Raw genomic sequence first — 19,402 nt, 5'->3', positions numbered from 1 at the left:
AATAATATTGGCAAAATAATACAAAATTATAATAAAATGTTTTTAGCACTCTTTCGTTTGCTTACTTTCACAAAATTATATTTCTTTTTTCACAAACGTGAAGAAAATATTATTTCTTCAAAATATTGGAAATAATAAAAACACAGGAAGATGATCCTTTCCTTTCGGATAAAGAACATATGCGTCGCGTTACAAGAGCATTATCTCAATTGGACGTAATCCTAAAAGTAATTTGCATCGCGCACGGTCTTAACCATTTCGCGGAATGGAGAATAATAATAATCGTTTGCGGAATCGTTGCTGTTGACGTTAAAAAGCGCTAATGTCATAACAACAACGGAGATCCCAGCATGAAGCATCGAGGTGTTTCTGCGTGAATTAAAAATAGAGCGCGACAACGGAAGAGGTGAGGTCGATCACCTGCGCTCGCGCGATATTTATAGCAAAAAATCTTTACGACACGTCCGTTCTCTCCCGCAGGTAAGAAAGGTGTAAAGTGCCATTTCCCGCGCGGAGATTAGCGTCGTAACGTCGGTGCGATGCCGTTGTGTATGGTTCTTACGCAAGCTTACTGCAATCTTACTACTATGTCGTTGGCGTACAAACTTAACGCGTACATCGCAATACGCGAACTTGCAAGCACCAAACTCTGGCAATGTAACTGCCTTGCATCGATGCAACTAGAACGAAGCAGCAAGCAAAGCCAAAGCCGCACGTTTTTAAGGCACGTGATAAGGCAAACGAGAACGCATTGCGTTAACTTATAAACATATATTTATCATATTTTCATTTCTTATTAATGAATGATACTTACATGCAATATGATTTACAACAAACTTTGACGATAGCAAAATGTAATCAATGTACGTTTTTATAAAATTCAATAATGTTGCCTCTAATATTTTTGCTTTTCCGTTTGTCATTGATCTTTTAAGATTCGCGGAACGCAATGCATAAAAATAACGAATCTTTATATTTTCGCAAAAACACGCGAACGTGAAGTTGAACATTGCACGCTTCAATGCCTATCGGATGATTCTGCTCGACGGATCGAGAGAATTTAATGCGTGAACGCGGAACATACGGGCGATGCGATGCGTCGATAGTGGCTTGACGCGAGCGACTCCAAGTATCTATTTAAGCGAAGCCTCCTTCGCGATATCATATAAAGCATCAGATTTATAAAAAACTCCAAGAACTTTTCAAGAATCCTTAATGAATCAGAAATTTATCAGAAGAAAAGAAAGAGAGATCGCTCAATAAATGTAACAAATTAAAAAAACTTTTGCTGAAAAAACAATGGAAAAAAATAATGAACATAATTTAGATGACTCTTTGACTAATAGATTCAATGCATTAATTAACTTTACGCGCCTATCATCATAGTTAATGTTATCTACTCTAGGTGTAAGAATTTCAAGAATTTTTAGGAGGAGAAAACTTCCTCCTTTCGCATCTGCCTTTTCAAAATGCGATTTTTCAAGTTTACATTCCACCGCACACGAAAGACGCAGGATTGCGCAGGCAGTGTCATCCATATCTCACTTCGTGACTCGCGGTATATAGCGGGGGATAAGTTTGTGTTGTACATTTTGTGGAAAGTCGAAAGTGCCGGAAGTAGATTTTGGGCGCTCCGTGTAAAACATACCCACCCTCTCGCTTTCCACTTGGATGCGAAACTTCTTGAAGACCTGTACTTTTGATAACGTTATTTTCTCGTACTCCGGCATGGATATCTGATATTTTGCAAGTATAACCCGGCTATGAACTTTGCGACAGCTAAAATAGCTAATTTATATCATATTACTAAAGAATCATTCTTTATAATTATATTAATGACGTGTATCGTGATACATATATATTTATCATATATCATATCATATTATATATTCAAAATTATATATATTTCTATCTCTCAAATTGCATATAAAATATTATTGTCGGAAATTGACAAATTTGTTTGTAATGAAATTGATATCAGTTAAAAGTTTGATGAACGAATGTTTTTGCGATGAAGAAATAGACGTTATTAAGTACAAAAAATACAATTCTATATAAATTAAATAGACTAAATAGAAATTGTTAACATAAAATATTGTATATACAAAACACTCGACTATAATAAAAATGTAAAAACTATACAATATTTTTATTTGTATTTGAAACAGTATTAATTTTTATTGACTTGAGATAAATTAAATTTTATGATGAAAAAATGATCGCTCCAGTCGATATTGCAACTTAGAATTTAATAAATATAATAAATATATCGGATATAATAAATTTGTATCGCTTTTAAAGGAACTTGAACGCAAAATGTGACGAAAGCAAAAGCGCAGAGGCTCTCCTCTGATTAATAAAAATCTATTTTTGAAGGATTTACATATAATATAAATTTTATATATAAATCCTTCAAAAATAGATTTTTATTTATTACAATTATATATTATTTTTGTGATTATATTATAACGGGAAAGCGCGTACGCAGTCCCGACTACCAAAAATTATACGTTCGAGATGTCCACATTAGGGACATTCGCAGAGGTCAGCCTCAAACCCTAGTGCAATGGACAAGGCCTCTCCCTGGAGGAACCGTCTTGTTGATCACGGTAACCTCTACGTCAGGTAAGTATGCTTATCTCTCGTAGCTTCACCGTATTTCAAGCTATTTAGACGAATCTTAATTACGGAAAAACAAATTACTTACAGCGCACTATAGTGGTTACTTCGGAAACTATGTCTAAGAATCTCAAGAGACATGGACGCATTTTGAAAATCCTTCCAGAATATAAGTCACATGCAAAATAAATGATTATAAAAATAAATAAGGAATATAAAAATAAAAAAGAGAAGGAAATATATGATTAACACGAAGAAAGAAAAAATAAATAAAATAAAATAAATAAAAAAAATAATTTTAGCTAAAACAATAATTTTAAAGCAATAAAAAAAGAATTCACGTTATTAAAAATATATATATATATATATATATATATATATATATATATATATATATTAATTCTTATAATATTATCGAAGAATTTTTTTTCAATATTATCTTGCGTTCATAGCGCGGCTAATGCTAAAAGCGATGTTCTGTTGCTTTCTCGTTTCACGAATAAAAACCCATCATCCACTTACTAGTCGCTTTATGAAATGTTAATATCCTTTTTTCTCCGCGAATCGATAAAGATCTTCAAGTTCTTGATACAAAATTCCTCTCCGCGTATCACGTTATTAAAAAGCTTCCTCTTTACTAAGCGCAATCAGAGGAGAGCCTCTGCACTTTTGCTTTCGTCACATTTTGAGTTCCTTTAAAAGTTCCTTTAAAAGCGATACAAATTTATTATATCCGATATATTTATTATATTTATTAAATTCTAAGTTGCAATATCGACTGGAGCGATCATTTTTTCATCATAAAATTTAATTTATCTCAAGTCAATAAAAATTAATACTGTTTCAAATACAAATAAAAATATTGTATAGTTTTTACATTTTTATTATAGTCGAGTGTTTTGTATATACAATATTTTATGTTAACAATTTCTATTTAATATTTTAATTTATATAGAATTGTATTTTTTGTACTTAATAACGTCTATTTCTTCATCGCAAAAACATTCGTTCATCAAACTTTTAACTGATATCAATTCCATTACAAACAAATTTGTCAATTTCCGACAAGTGAAAGGGTGGCGCCAGAAATAAGCAAGCAATCGCAAATTGTTGAATCCGGCTCATCTCTAATCTGATCAAGGTATGTAAATTGCGTGGAAGCGTGCAAACGGTTCATACAAAGCATTTGCCACGAACAGATTTCTCGAATCTCCGACACCATCAAGGATCGAAATAGCCGCTGACCAAGTCACTTACATACTGACCGAAGCGGTCACGGAATCCTCATGTTGTAATTTTCCCCATCCCCTCATCCTCTGATTACACACGGAGGACTAATCCGTGTCGCAACTTCAGGTGATCTCGATCGAGCGCGCAGAGAATAAGCCACGAATTACATCTGAGATTAAGCTCTACTTCGATTCTTGACACGTCGATATGACGATATGATGACATTATTTAGACACGCCCGCGTTATTATTCTTATCATCTAATTATTTGCCAATAGTAATGATACAATGCAACAATGCTTAAGAGCCTATTTCAAAAGAAGAAACTACCTTTCTTTTTCTCTACCATTTATTATTTTATTTACAAATATTAATTTAATTAAATTTTTAATTTAATTTCTTCTTAATAAAATATTTTATAAGGAATCATATTTTTTACCTCATTAACATACTAAATCAAAGATTTTATCATCAAATTTAAGATGAGAAGTTTGAAAGAAGCATCACAACTTATCTTAATAATGATATAACTTTGTTTTCTCTCTTTCTCTCTCTCTCTCTCTCTCTCTTTTTCTCTTTAAACTTAAAACATTCTTAATCTGTTCTTTTTTATAACATTCATGTAATCTTGATAAGTATTCATAAATTTTTCTAACGTCGCGCGGATATAAATATTATTTTTTAAAATAAAATCTCTTCTCTTACATTCTAAAATTAAATTAAACAATAATAATAATATTAGATCACTCACAACAAATTAAAGAATACGCCGAGATCAAAGGCAACGAGAAAACGAGCGATACAGTAGAAAAAGTTTTAGATGCAAGTTGAAAGAAAAAAATATACGTCTAACGGGCTTAATGGTTGAAACGGGCGCGTCGTACGATTAATGAGGTCTTTACAGTAGGCCCTGTGCTTTCGCAAGTGCACCAACAGCGTTCCCGCGAGTTTACGCGCGGCAAAACTTTTAAGCCACGGTATTACTCTCCGTGCGGCGTTAATTAATAATCAAAAATGCACCGGCGCCTTTAAGTTTTACGCCTACCCCCATTCATATCAAGCAAGAAAAAGGAAAAGAATTTTATATGATTCAAAGAGCAAAGCGCACATTAATCGTGAAAATTAATAAATGATGATTTATTAGAAGTCGATGTTGAGCAAAGCAAGTGTATTTTAGCAAACGTTAGATTGAAATTTTATTGAATCATTGTTTTAAAAAAAAAAGAAAGAAAAAGAAAAAACAGGTAATTAAAGAAAATATATTTAATATATTAAATAAGAGAGACTGAAAGAAAAATTAGAGTTTTGTTAAAAATTTTTATTCTAATATTATGATTGCAGGGGATGGAAGCAACAGGAAAATCGTTGACGATTTGGTAAAAAAATGTTCTCTCTCGTTGTGTAAAAAAAATGATAAAATAAGGGCGGTAGCAAACAGAAACCGGCAGACGGCCGGTGATGAAATGTAACTCTGATAAAACGAAAGTAATTTAAGAAAGTGCACATTCCGGCTACACACGGCGGATAATCACAGACAACGTTAAGTGGCTATAGGATACGGCAAGGAAAGGATTTGTTGAGACACAACAGAGCGTGGTGGAAACTTTAAGAGATGGAACGTCAGAGAGAAGTGGAAACCTTTTTTCGTGCGGCAAATTAAATAACTTGTAAAAAGATTAAAAACAATGAAATAATTTTTATAGAAGTAAATATAAAATATAAATCAAATAATTTCCGATAGAAACAAAATAAAGGAATGAAAGGGAATAGTGACTTTTATCCACAGAGTTCTCCGATAAAGTGATAGCGCACAGCATTAACAATTTGCAAAATAAACACTAACAATAATTAAAGAAACAAAGATCGGGATAATTTTTCCGTTAGTTTGCGGTGTCGATATCGTCATTTCATTGCATCATTGTGACTGTAATTCCGGCGTCTATTGCAGCGGAACCATTCTCCGTCACCGTCACGTTCTATCGCGAATCCTGGAGAGAAAAGCCCGGATGTGCGAGCGTCGTGTCTCTCGAGACAGGGAAAGCTCTCCTCTAAGCAGGAAACTCCATCCCTCTCTCTGTCTTCTGCCCCCTTTGCCCGCCTCACGTTTCCTCGTACCGTCATACCTTCGCCTCCGTTTAGGATCGAGAGCGTCGGAATGGTTGGCCGTTACGCTTTACGAGGCTCAGGGCGAAAAGCAGCGGAGTCGGAGTCTCGCACTCGAGGGTGTCTTTAATTGGATTCGATTGATTCGATTAAACTCACCCTCTCTCACCTCCGCGCGCGCACCCAATTCGCCCATTTAAATTCGACCGGCGCGATAATCCTCGCGTCGTTCTCGTCCGCTCTTTCCCTCGTTTCCTCGTCTCGGGGAATGCTTTCTCGCCCTACGTATTTCCGAGTCCTTCGTCGGCGTCTTTTTCAGGGTCGGGGCGCCGGCTGTGAGAGTCGGCAAAGGGGCTGCGTGTAACTCGACTTTGAGTGGCCGGATGTCCTGCACCCTCGATAAGGAGAACCTACTCGAAATGACATTATTACCTCGAAACGACCAGACTAGACTTTGGCTCGCGTTCCATGAAATCAGCCAAATTTATTTCCAACGCGAGATTAAAACTCTCGCCTCCCTCGAAGCACGTCCAAGAGCATTTAACGTATCCAAGTACTCGCGATTGTGAAGATTTCCTTCAAAAGAAAATTATCGCTTCAAATTTAGTCCGTTTTCTTGTTTCTACGCAGGTCTTTATTTTTCTTCTCCCATGTTTTAATTTTAAATAATTTAGTTCATCTAACGATTTATTTTGTTTGTTTTTAATTTATATCTGTAAAATTTGTTTATTTTTGTTTCTAAATAAAATATTTTCCCACATAATATATATTTCTTTTTTTTTCCTTTTAATTTGTATTCTCTTCTTAATAATTTCTTTGTTTTTATATGTTGATATTTTCTTATCTTTATAATTTTTTTTTTTTTCACTTATCCTATTACTATCATTGCTTCAAAGTAGTCGAATTAATTCGTGTCGCACGCTAATCGTATCACGTTCTGGCTTTTAGGATTTTCAGATCCCGACGGAAATCTTTAGGAGTTCGCTTATACAGCGATTTTTGGACGCATCTTTCTATGCACTTGTTTGCGAATCATTTGTAGAATCATAAAGTGACGTCAGATTCTACGAGGGAAGCGGAAACGTTGATCTCCGAAAGGAGAAAAGGGAGAAGGGCTGGCGAAGATAGCTTGTATACACTATGGATGTGTGTGTGTTGTGCTTTAGTATAACATTGTCCTGTTTGGCGTCCATTAGGAGACCACGTTAGCTCTTACCATCCTTTCTCTCATCCCTTTTCAGCTTTCATCTCGGTCGGCGCTCTCGCCACCGGCCCTTGCTCTCTGTCAATTTTGCTATCCTGCCACCTCTCTCTTCCTCCCTCGCCCTCGCTGCAGACATTATTACTCTCGTCGAGGACAGAGAATAGCGGCGGTTGTTCTACCGGCGTGGAATCCGGACAACAAGCGATGCTACCACCCTTAGATTCCACCCGATGATAACGAAAATACACTCCGCGACGAGTATCTTTATTGCTTATTGCCTTGTATTTCTGAATTAACTGATCAGGCATACTATTATTTTTATTTATCGCATGTTTTATCAATATTTAAATTTATCTTCCAATTCACTAATTTTTTCTTATAATTCCTAACAATTTCTTAAATAAACAATAGTGTTTGATCTCACAGCAATTATAGTAATAATTTTAAAATCCCGAATATATATATATATATATATATATATATATATAAATTTGTAAAATTCTATATTCTAAATAGAGAAATTTGATTCAAAAGAATTCCTTTTCGAAATCTTTCCGTCAAATAAAATAGCATCCTAACGTCGCGATCAGTCAATCAATGTCCAACTATTAAAACATCTCCGCTTGTTTGAATCGCTTGGTATTTCGCGTAGAAATCAGCCAATCTACAATTTACTTGTCGGCCTCCGATAAAATCGACCACCGCAAAGAATGCTGCTTGCGGCTTATCGCCGGAAACAACGACGCATCCCAGCAAGACTAGTAATAGGCAACTTGTTTTAAGCGAAGCCTTAAATTCACCGACGTTCATTATATCCGCTCGCCGTTCCTCCCGCAGCTTTTATTGCTCTCAGTCGTTTCAGAAGAGTTCCGTATGCCGGTAGAAACCAGCTCTTTTCCTCTCCTGTCTGCTCGCGCTCGGCAAACTTTACAGGAAACATCCTCGTAGGACAAGAGCATTCAGTCGCGCGTTCCGAGCACTCAGCTCTTTAATATTCTCCGTACAGTGTTTTCATTGCAGCGATTGTGCCATGCCTTTTCCAGCCTCTGTCCGACCCTATCTCTTTCTCACCTTTTCCTATCTTCCATCTCATTGTCCTCGTTTCTTTCCTTTCAATTACTTTCCTTCGGAGACTTGCAAGACTTTATTTCTTTCGCGATTTTATAGAGGCGTTAAATACCCCCCTTCCCCTCCTTTTCCTCTTTTACCATGAAATTTAATCGCAAAATTAATCAGGAAAATCGTTTGTGTTATGTCTGGCGACGCTTCTCTGTAGATGACGCGAAAGTTAATTAAATAAAAGTGACAGTTTGTCTCTTCGTTTCTATAATTCACTCTCGATTTGTCTATTCGCAAAAAATATAATTATACTCGATCCTAATCCATCTTTTTAAGATATATAATAATTTATTCATCTTTCTCATTTACCGAGTATCTTTATTTGAGTAAATTTATTTGATTAAATTTGTTGTAAAATGTAAATATCGTGTCATGTGCATCGCGCATATTATTTCGATGTAATTAGCTTTCGCGAATAAAAGCGCGATTGATGTGAGAATCAAGCTTTTCCATGCACCCTTATTTACGCTTATATTTACTCCACGTTGCGCTAATTCAAGTAATTCAATTTGACAACAATTTTTATTCTATTAACTCAAAAATGATGGAAAAAATTCACAAATAAATAAACGCGCATCTATTTTATCGATTTATATTCGTAAAGAAATAAATAAATTTTCGTATATACGACTGTTTTGTTTTTATCCTGTTTTTATAAAAGTATTCTGCTTATTTACGATTATATTTATTTCACCAACAATTTTGGTATCATCTTTGATATGAGCCGCTCTCACGCTTTTGTATACGACAGCAACGTAACTGCCGTCCGACTAGAAATCCCGAGTTTCCACCTGAAATCTCTCCCCGAAGAGCGCTCTTTCTACTTCGCTCGGACTCATCTTCTGTGAGCGGAGACCGGAGGGCCGGTAACCTAACTACAACGACCAACCCTTCCCACCGAGAGCACGTACGCTCTCGCTGACAGCAACTCACCCGATTTCCGCAAACTCGCTCCTCTTCTCTCTTTTGCCCACGAACGAAAATTATATGAATACAAGGTGTCCCGAAAATCGCGCACTTTGTCGCCATTGTAGGTTTTCTGATAAATTTTAAAAAACTATTTTCGCAATTAATTTAAAAAAAGAAAAAAAAAAAAAATCTTAAAAACGAGAACCTAATTAGTCATCATTCTTTCTTGTGATTCTTTAATTTTCAATCTTAACTTTAAATCAATCTTAACTTTCAAACTTTAGAAAAATGATTGGTGAAAATTACGCGGTATCTTGTTGAATATTTCTTTCATCGCTTTCGACTAAAAGTTGCCGACGTCTCGATATCGAATTATTTACTAAGTTTTTAAGAGAAAAAAAGCGGGCGACTCTCGGGACACCCCGTGTACAATAATGGGCTCTACTTACAAGTGTAACTCGAGATACATAGTTCCATAGCCGTGGGTGCCTTGTAATATTAAAGCAGAAAGCAGCGCGACCGGATGACAACGAGGATGATGATTTAGTCGACTATGCGCGTGTGTCATCTAAAACAGATCTGCCCAGATTCGGGCTCGCGGACAAAATGTTTCCTCCTTTCCATCCCACAGACGACTATAAACATAGATGTTTAAGTATAATCTATGATATATCCCCACTCCGCCAAGAGCCATCAAAACGTAAACAAAATAGAAAATAGACGCTGAAGTTCCACACATAGTTTCGAATGTAAACATTGTTTGAGATACATAATGCTCTCTCTTTCTCTTTCTCTTTCTCTCTTTGTAGAAAAGTTTAATTAAATATGCAAATTCTATATTTAAGAATACATAAAGAAAATGCGATATGTGTGTGTATATAAAATCAGAATTAATCCATTAAATTCTGACATCGCGTTGAACTTATATTTTGTAATTACATTAAATAGTCGTATAAAATTTATTATTAAATTTCGATCTATATAAATGCCGAATTCATATCATTCAATAGACCACATAAATTCATTCGTTTCATAGTAATTAAATGTGACTGAAATATATAAATGATAAAATGCGTACCAAATTAAAAATTAATGAACCGGTTCGTTAAGATATTAAGACGAAGAAACGAATAAATAGGTCGACGGTGAATTTACGGCGAAAAGTTTTCTTTTGATTTTCGTGTATAGAAACGTAGCGCATGTATTTTCAAAACCTTTCGAAGAATCGGCCGGGGAGTCTTGGAAAGTTTACATTGTCCTATGGAAAATTTCATGAATAATTTCCGAGTACATCAGTGCGCGCAGCGAGCCCGCTAAAATTGCGGAGGAAAATACAACGCTCGGACTTCTTCGCGCTTTTCTTTTTATCGTCCGTTATCTTGGGAAAGAGACGGTATTACGAGCGTCTCATAGAAAATACAAGCAATCGACCAGAAATGTTGACAAAAATGAAAACGAGAAAAATAAATCTTATAATTAGCGAAAAAGCTTCAATGTACAATACGGATTTTTCTATTAACGTATTGCAAACATGTAAAGTAACATATCAAACAAATTTATCGTATTTTAACAAAAAATAAATAATATAAGTCGCCAATAATTTGCAATTTAAACAAATAGCAAATTGTTAAATAATAGCAGAATGCTATTAACTATTGAATAAATATAAATTGTTAAATAATCTTGAGATATATTATGCCAATTCTCAATATCGCGACACAAGCAAAATTTAAACAGTTGTAAACTCTGGTATAATCCGCCATTCCTACCATCTTTCACAGAGTAATACAATGTAACTTTCGCTAAAGGAAAATTCAAAATTACCATTCTGCTTTTCATTTTCAAATTTACATTATTATTTGCGAAAACAACTATGCCGCGAATGTAAAACAGCGCATTGTCTTCGTGTCTAGCTTTTCCTAAATAACGTACGCAAATGTTGTTTCGGTAATTAGTTTCCACGGGGAAAGGTGAATGCGAATCCACGAGAGAGAACGAGTTCACGCGAATCCCCTCGGATTTATTCACGCTCGGCGTTAGGTCAGAATGTTATTCGCGTAACCGCTGCTGTTTCTGCACTCTCGCGCGCGCATCAGCCGTGCATTTGCACTCACTCAAAACACCAGGGGTCTACCACTCCACGCGAATGTACAAGCCGGCTTTGCGTATGTAAATGTATGATGACGAGTCGGACGGTAGGTCGACTGGTTTAACACCACCCTTTTCACCCTTTTTCTCGCGCGCAATTGCGCGAAGATAATACGAAACAGCGCGTTAATAGGAGCAAAATAAAACTTCCATATTTTGAGAAAGATCTTGAAGAATTGATCTAGAATAATCCTCTAGCAATTTTAGCGTGGCTTAATTTAATTAATATATAAAAACGCGATTCTCTTTCTATCGGCAGTTGCAAAATATACGTGCCTTATAATTTTGACACACTTTAGGAATTTTTTAATTTATTATTAAGAAAAATATCTCACATCAAAAAAAATGTAACATATTCTTGTATATTTTCTATATGAAATTTATATAAAAGTAAAACATATTTATTTATAAAATGCATCATTCATTACAGTTAGCAGAATTATATCTCCTTTTTACACTGCGAAAATACGAGAAAATGCGTTACGTATTTCCGTACGGCTTTAATGAAATTTACAAAAACGAAACTTTCCTCATAGAGATCACGAGCTACTTAAACTCGGTAAATAATTTCCGACGAACTTTGGCTAAAGCACGTGTGTAAGCGCCAACTCACTTTCTCTAGCGCGTGTACGCGCGCGAGATAAGCCTCTCATCGTTAAATTTATCGGCACTCGAATAATTCTGCATCAGAAGCTATTTATCGTCGTCGTCTAAGTATCTCTCTTCCTCAGCAACACCTTCGCCATTGTTTCGTTTCCACGCGCACCGCCCCCTTCTTCTCCCGTCTCTTCTCTCGCTCTCTGATTAATCCGTTTCATTATCCCCTGGCAAACTTTGCGAGCATATGGTTCAACTTTTTGTTATTAGCATTTAGGACAGACGCGGGGCGTGTGCCACTCGGCGTTCTAGTATATTCAAGTGTAATAGTCAGATACAGCATTTGGCTGAACGACGAGCGAAGCCGAAATATAATAACGGCGTGGCAAGATATACATAAACATACAGTGTGATTATAATGTATCCCGAGACGCGCATCAAAATATTCATGAATCGAATGATAATCAGTCTGATTTGTAAGCATCGAATATATTAATACAGCTGTCACAGTCTTCTCGTTTCTTTTCTTTTTTTTTTTTCATTCGCGCGAGAAAATATACGGCGGCCACAAATTTTGTTCTTTAATTAAGTTTACGAGGACTTTATTTCAACGGGATCTTAATTAAAAACTGTTTAAATTATCAAGATACTTAATTACTGAATATGGGAAGCTTGTGGTGGGGAATAATGTTCTATAAAACCTTCTGTGCTCAGTCACGTTATTACTGAAAATTTTGCGACAACCGTTTTTCTCTATTTCTCTTCTATTGTTTAGTAAAATTACACGAATATAACGACACGACAGAGTAATATTCATATTGTTGTTATAAGTTTATACGCTTAGCTAATTCCACGGTGTCAATTTCCGAATACTATAAATCTGACAACAGTTGCCTGACAACAGACGTCATTCGTATCGAAGGCAGCTGACAGGTGGAATGAATGTAATTATAGATTCCAATATATCCTATGCGGATATACGTCGAATAGTTTACTAGTTATTACCGTTTGCAAGCGACAGTGATAAATTTACTTATCGGCACATCGTCACCTCAATGACAACTCCTCGCAAAACTTTATTTCTCTCTGTATATATGGCAGAGAAAAATAGAAATCAAGAAATCTTTTAGAATTAATTTAAAATAAAAGTTACAAATATCTTAAAATACAAGTATATTAAAATAATTGATATATTTTCTTATACTCTCTTATTATTTTCTTATTTATTGAATGTTGTTTTCTAATAAAAAAATTTAGAGAATACTTGCAAAGTTTTCAGCAAGTTGCTAATAGAATCAAAATTTTTCTTCTACTTTCAATTTCAATTTTCAATTTAATATCTGCTTTAATAATTAAACAATCAGGTTTTACATTTTTTTAAACTATTTAATCTGTAATATTATTAAAGTTTCTTTTTTAAACCTCTAAGCGAGAATCTCTATTCGTTTACTCTACCTATTTAAAGTATAAAATAGAATCAATTCTTATACAAATTAAACCTATCCTCTAGAATCCATAAACGTGAGAAAATTGTGGTCAAAAATAGGAAGAAAATTTTGTCTCGGATATACGCTGCATGTAGAAAAGCCCGACTCGTATAAATTTTCATCTTCATCCCGTAATAGCTTTAGCAGAGTACAAGCTCTTTAATTGCTTATATTAAATAATTTTCCCAACTATAGTTACATTTTCGTCAAGCAAAAGTCTCACGTGTATTACACGAGATATGCGGTCTCTTTAGAAATAGGTCGCACACACGTGCCATGTGTAAGAATCCAACTGGCGATTATTAAGATTAGTCGTCCCCGGTGAATCCGACGCTCGGGGAAATTCATTTTCGCGGTAATGTAACCCCGGCCGTGTAACACGGGACGACCTAGCAGGTAACACGTTATACGGATCCGCCGATAGACGTCGAATACGCGTGCTCAATCCCACGGGGACTTACGAGACAAATCCCCCGTGGCATTCGCCGATGGATGGATGGCGCCGATAGTCGGGATTCCGCTCTCGCAAAGGGGCGCGGGAAAAAAAAAAGAAAAAAAAAAAAATTCGCTCGGACAGAGCGACGCCCCGACGACAGCCGATTGAAAAATGGAGAGGACAAAGGACTGTGGCAAAACACGGTTAGACAACGAACCGCACCGAATTCCCAACATTCGCCACGTTGTCGCAGTCTGTTATCGGTGTCACGAAAATTGGTCCCACTAACCCCGGTGTGTCACTACGTCGATACGGCGTGGAATATTTCCTTCATGATTTTTGGACTTTTTTTTTAAAACTTGGAAAATCAGAATTGCAGAAAACTCTTCTCCAGCCATTTAAGACATTCGGTATATTAGTTTGCAAAAATCGCGAGTCACAGATTCTTTTCTTATGATGAGTGCAAGATAATAAAATGATATTTTCCATGAGTAACGAAGAAACGCCAAACAAAGAAATTCTAATTACTGGAAGTAGCCTAGGATCGAATGAGAAAAAAAAATTTATTTAATCATTCCCTGCGAATCCGGATCGCGTCTAGGAAAAGCTCAATATCACAAGCACGTATCGTCGAAGTTTCGCCTCGTGAGAAGGAAAGAGGCTGGATAGAATAAGAACGGATGGTTACTCGATCGAACTTGACGAAGCGACAGATTCTTCCTTTCTCTCTCTACCTCTTATGCCAGGCTTATTCGCCGATCCTTTCGACCATGCGCACGTGTCGCAGCTTAGCGGCAAGAAAAGCTCCAATTTAATTTCGCTCAACGCTCGAAGATGAGGTTATTAACCTTAAAGCGGCCGGCGCTTTGCGAGCTCATTTGTAGGCGCGTCGCGACGGCAACGTCGTGACGGAACTCGCCGACGTTAAAGCCGAGGGTCACGACGCAGGATTTCGAGTACCACGATAGAGTCATTCTTATCCTTTTTTTCCTATCACATTTCGAGTAAAACTAGAGATTTTACGATACGCTTCAAAAATATCCTTCGTGAATGCTACTTTCGATTATAAATTACGATAATTTTGCAAAAAGTACAATGACAAAAATAAAATGTCAAGTATTGTCAAAAAAAAAAGGATACAACATATTTTTGAAACGGCGCCGAGATGCTTAATACATGACGTAATTTTCGTGAGCCACGGCTTACGCGACAGATTCGTTCTGCCGCGTGCGGCGACATTTTCGCGAGCAAAATCTAGCAAATGTGACAGGTAAAACACGATTCGCGAGCAAATGCGCGAGCAAACGGGAAAAAACAGCTAAAGGGAGAGAAAAAAAGGGGAGAGGAGGATGGAACGAGCGTTAACAGTAAACGCGCGCAAACACTCGCCGCTCGTTCGCTCTGGCATAATTACTGCGCAACGAAAGGGAGGGAAATTCCAATTAGGAAAAATAATTAATGAAACAGGCTGGGAGTCGCGCGCCACTCTCGTCGACTTGCGCGGAGAGCAAGTCAGAGTTCGTAAATGAACGTTGAACGTACATTAATACTTCGTACAATCGACACATAATAGTGGACGACGCAGGCTGCTGATAAAAATTTTTGTAAAGGCTATAATTTTACAAAGAGCCATAAAGACGGAAAAGCAATTTCAAGTATTGTCAACGAAAAATATATTCCCGACACGACGATGCTGGTGCTTAAAAAAACGCGTAATTCTTTTGACGTACCAATTTACACGACTTTGTGGCTGCACGTGAGCTCGTTTTCCCTCGGCTAACGCGACTTTACGACCGCAAAATCATTTTAAGTCCGATAATATTCAGAGAAATGCAGAACGTGAGATCGAAAATTGCGGAAACAACGCAGTCCTTTTAAATCCGCGATTTATTAATTAATCTGAAAGAAGAATCAATTTTTTTCTCTCTTTCTTATCTTTATTCTGTTGTACAAGAACCCATCCACGGGTGTCTTGGTATCTCTAAAAAAAAAAAAAAAAAGGGGGAAAAAAGAAACGAATTTCTACGAAGACTTCGAATGCATCGCGCGCAAACGATCGACGAACAATTGCATCTCGATACAAATTGCATCGACAGCCTGCAGTTGCATACTCGATCGGCCACTCCTTTCACGAGCCACCGACAATCCTTTCAATCCTCAAAGAGTGGAAAGTTTCATGCCAACAAGTAAAGAGAAAATCGAGTCGTCCAGGGTGGAGGAAACTGGAAAGAAGGACGATCAGGTCCGAGGATACCGAAGAAAAACCGGAGAGTTGCGATGAGAGGGGAGGAGGGGGGGGGGAGGGGAAGGGAGCATGAACAAGTTGAAAACTTTTCCTGTCCAATTGGTCTCGCGCGTTCCGCGTGCATCTCTCCTCTTTTTTTTTTTTTTTCAATTCATGTAATAAAATCGCCGAAAGAATCGGGAGAATGCAAAAGTCAGTCAGCTCTTCCAATGGAAGCCGATGACGGCGACCAGACTGCAGATCCGTAATCTCGTCTAATTGAGGAATTATTCAAGAGAAACCACCTCGCGCGGGTCGTTTCTCCCTGTCGTCTCCTTCCATCCTATCGCATAATCCGCGCAAAGGACTCGCCCCTCGATCCGTGCAATTTTGCAATCCGTGGAGGGAATTTACGGCCTATGGCGCAATCAATCAGCAAGATCGAGATAAGCAACCGTAATAAATACACATCACTCGAAAACTCGAGCATTCTCCTCGAAATGATTCCTCGTTTTCGCGTAATCTACTATATTGCATAATGACCTCCGATTACTCACTGCTCCCCGTAATCTCATCATCCAAAATTTCAAACGTCTATCAATGAATAGTCACGTCTTTCTCTCTTCTATTCACTGTCTTTCTTACATGAAACATATATTGACGCAGAGATAAAAAAAAAAAATTATTCAATTGCGATTATAATATTATATAGCAATCTCTAGTTTAAACAATAGTAAATTTCGATTTTCTTTTATATTTAGTACAGATAATGTAATATAATATAAAAATTTATACTACGTTCTCTTTGTAATTTATGAACGTTCCAATTATCGGCAAATTGATTAATGGTTATTTTCGAAACAAGTAGAAATGAGCTCATCTTACTTTTATTCCTCTTCTACTAACTTCATTGACCTCGACAATGGAAAAGAGATTTCTTTACAATCTCGTAAAATGCGAAAGACTCGTTTCCTGAAGATTTTAGAGACTAATAACGAACTCTCTGCGCTGTTTCCTTCGGTCGCGATACAATTTAAGCCGACGCCCGAGAATAACCACCTGGGTTCTTCGTTAAAGGAATTCGATTACAGGTGCGCCTCCACAGCTCTTGACACTTTTGATGGTTTTTGAAAGACGCCGGGCGTGATAAATGACGGAAATCCTAGAGAAACGTGGTGGATTCGCTCCATGGCGCGTCATTATTTACGTGTCGAAGCGGTAAAAGGCCCTTCTCGCGCAAACTCTCATCGATCTGCTCCTCTTCTTATTCAAGCGAGCCGGAGAATGAATGGACCCCGTCGCTTTTAACGACGCTGGATCGGTAAGTTTCATATTTACAACCATCGGCGAATCCCCTCGAACGAGTTAATTTTCCTCATTCGCAAAATCATATCGTTAGACAAGGTCTCGTTTGAGTGATGGTAATAGCGAGATGGGAGATTTCATAGATAGATTCACTAGAAAGTTATATTTAAAAAAGTTGCATGTAAAAAAAAAATATCTGAAAAAGTGTATTAATTTTTTACATTTTTTTAACGCTTGTAATAAAAACTAAAAACATGTGCGTTACGGGCAATAAAAAAGGGCGATAAAAAAAATTAAAAAAAAACAGACTATCTCCTTCTCTCTCTCTCTCTCTCTCTGTATTTTTATCTATAAAGATCACATACGCGGCGAACGTTCAAAATGAAACGTTGAATTGAATATTGTCGACATGGTCGCTAATAAAAATTTCTGTTGTGCCGTCGCATCAGCTGAGTCACGGTCGCACGCCTCGCATCCGTTAAATCGCGTTTGAACGCACGTGGACCATAAATATGTCAACATGAAACTTTACGTAACGGCAGGACGTAACTCGTCCGCGTGGCATGTGCAAAAGTGTCCATTCTCGCGTTTGAATAATTCCAACTGCGAGGAAGAATGAAGCCTACAACGATCGACGATACGAAGTACTGCCGGAAATCGAGTGTGATTAACGATGTAATTAACTCTTTACGATCTTATACCGAAAGATGAACTCGATAAAGTTTAAATTAGTTCCAAAGTATATAACTTTATAAAGTATATAACAACATCTGCGCATTTCTTTCCGAGAGCAGGAAATGGTCATAGCTGATGGATCATTAAAATATCCGCGTGAAACAAAAATTAATTAATACAGTTACAAACAGGTTAAAATAACATTTAATATAAAGAATAAAAATCAATATTGAGGCTCATGTGTTTGTGGAAAAATCTAAATAAGGATAAATATGAACCAGCAGATGCACATATCCGTGTAAACAAACAATATTTACATTTCAGAGATCCATTATTATCGTGTGACTACGTGTGGCTATCGTGAGGCTATCGTGTTAACGCGACAAAGTAAAGAGCTTATCGAGATTAACTTAAATCGTAAAAAAGATTAATATTTCGCATCAGAAACATAATAGTTGCTCAAATTTGCGAACAAAAAGATACACACGATAACTCTAATAAAAAGGATAAAGCAAAAAATACTGCGGAGAATTACAAATCGATGGTACGATCATGCGCGCCTGATTCGCGTTGCTCTTTCGATGAGAAAAAAAAAAGTAACACAAGCTTTTTTTTTTTTACAAAGTTACAAAATACTTGCTCGGCGCAGAAGTAACGCGGCGTTATTTTTAAATGACGTATGCAGCTTTGTTTTCCAACCGCGCGTGTAATTATTAAATTCTCGTATTTGCAACAATTTGCTACTATTTCGCGAACGAACAACGACCGCTCGTACAATTACAATGTATGTGTATAATGATACTTTGCTAACTCTACTTCCACTTCGATTATTACTCGTTCGAAATTATAGATTCTTTAACGCTGATAAATAACAAATAATAATAACGAGATCAAGATTCTCGTCGAGAGAATTGTTTGTAATTTTATTTTAAATTTGATTGTTTTTTTTTTTCACAGCACGCACAATCAAAATTATTCAAAGAGTAATAAAAATTAAACGCGATAGACTTACGTTACGTTTTAAAATCGACCATCAATGATTAAAGATAGCTGCATTATCCGATTAAAATTGATATCATAATTAAAATTTATATCACTTTTACACCAATTAGAGAGCAAAAGAACAAGCAAAAAAGTGGACAGACAACTTTCGCCGTTTAAAAAAGGGGACGGGCAAAGAGAATGCCAATTCCCGTGATTCCGCTGACACTTCGCAAAAATTCATTAAATTCCTTCCAGCGTGCCACGAATTTGCTGTGAAAGAGAGCGGAAACCAATTCGAAATTTTTTCGCGCCGCGTGAGATTCAAGGCGGAAGAAGATAATGAAATTACACATCGTGTCAACG

The 19,402-nt window shown here is 36.7% G+C and overlaps 1 non-coding gene across 1 annotated transcript; it reads right to left on the bottom strand.

Annotated features, from left to right (window-relative positions):
* Positions 1–2,468: 2,468 nt before the first annotated feature.
* LOC126851261 (U1 spliceosomal RNA) lies at positions 2,469–2,633 on the bottom strand. Its single transcript, XR_007687651.1, has one exon. It is a non-coding gene; the product is annotated as a U1 spliceosomal RNA (small nuclear RNA).
* Between the last annotated feature and the right edge of the window lie 16,769 nt (positions 2,634–19,402).

The sequence above is a fragment of the Cataglyphis hispanica genome, chromosome 7 (genome assembly GCF_021464435.1).
Source record: "Cataglyphis hispanica isolate Lineage 1 chromosome 7, ULB_Chis1_1.0, whole genome shotgun sequence".
Lineage (NCBI taxonomy): Eukaryota > Metazoa > Arthropoda > Insecta > Hymenoptera > Formicidae > Cataglyphis > Cataglyphis hispanica.
This window is presented reverse-complemented; position numbering and strand designations above follow the sequence as displayed.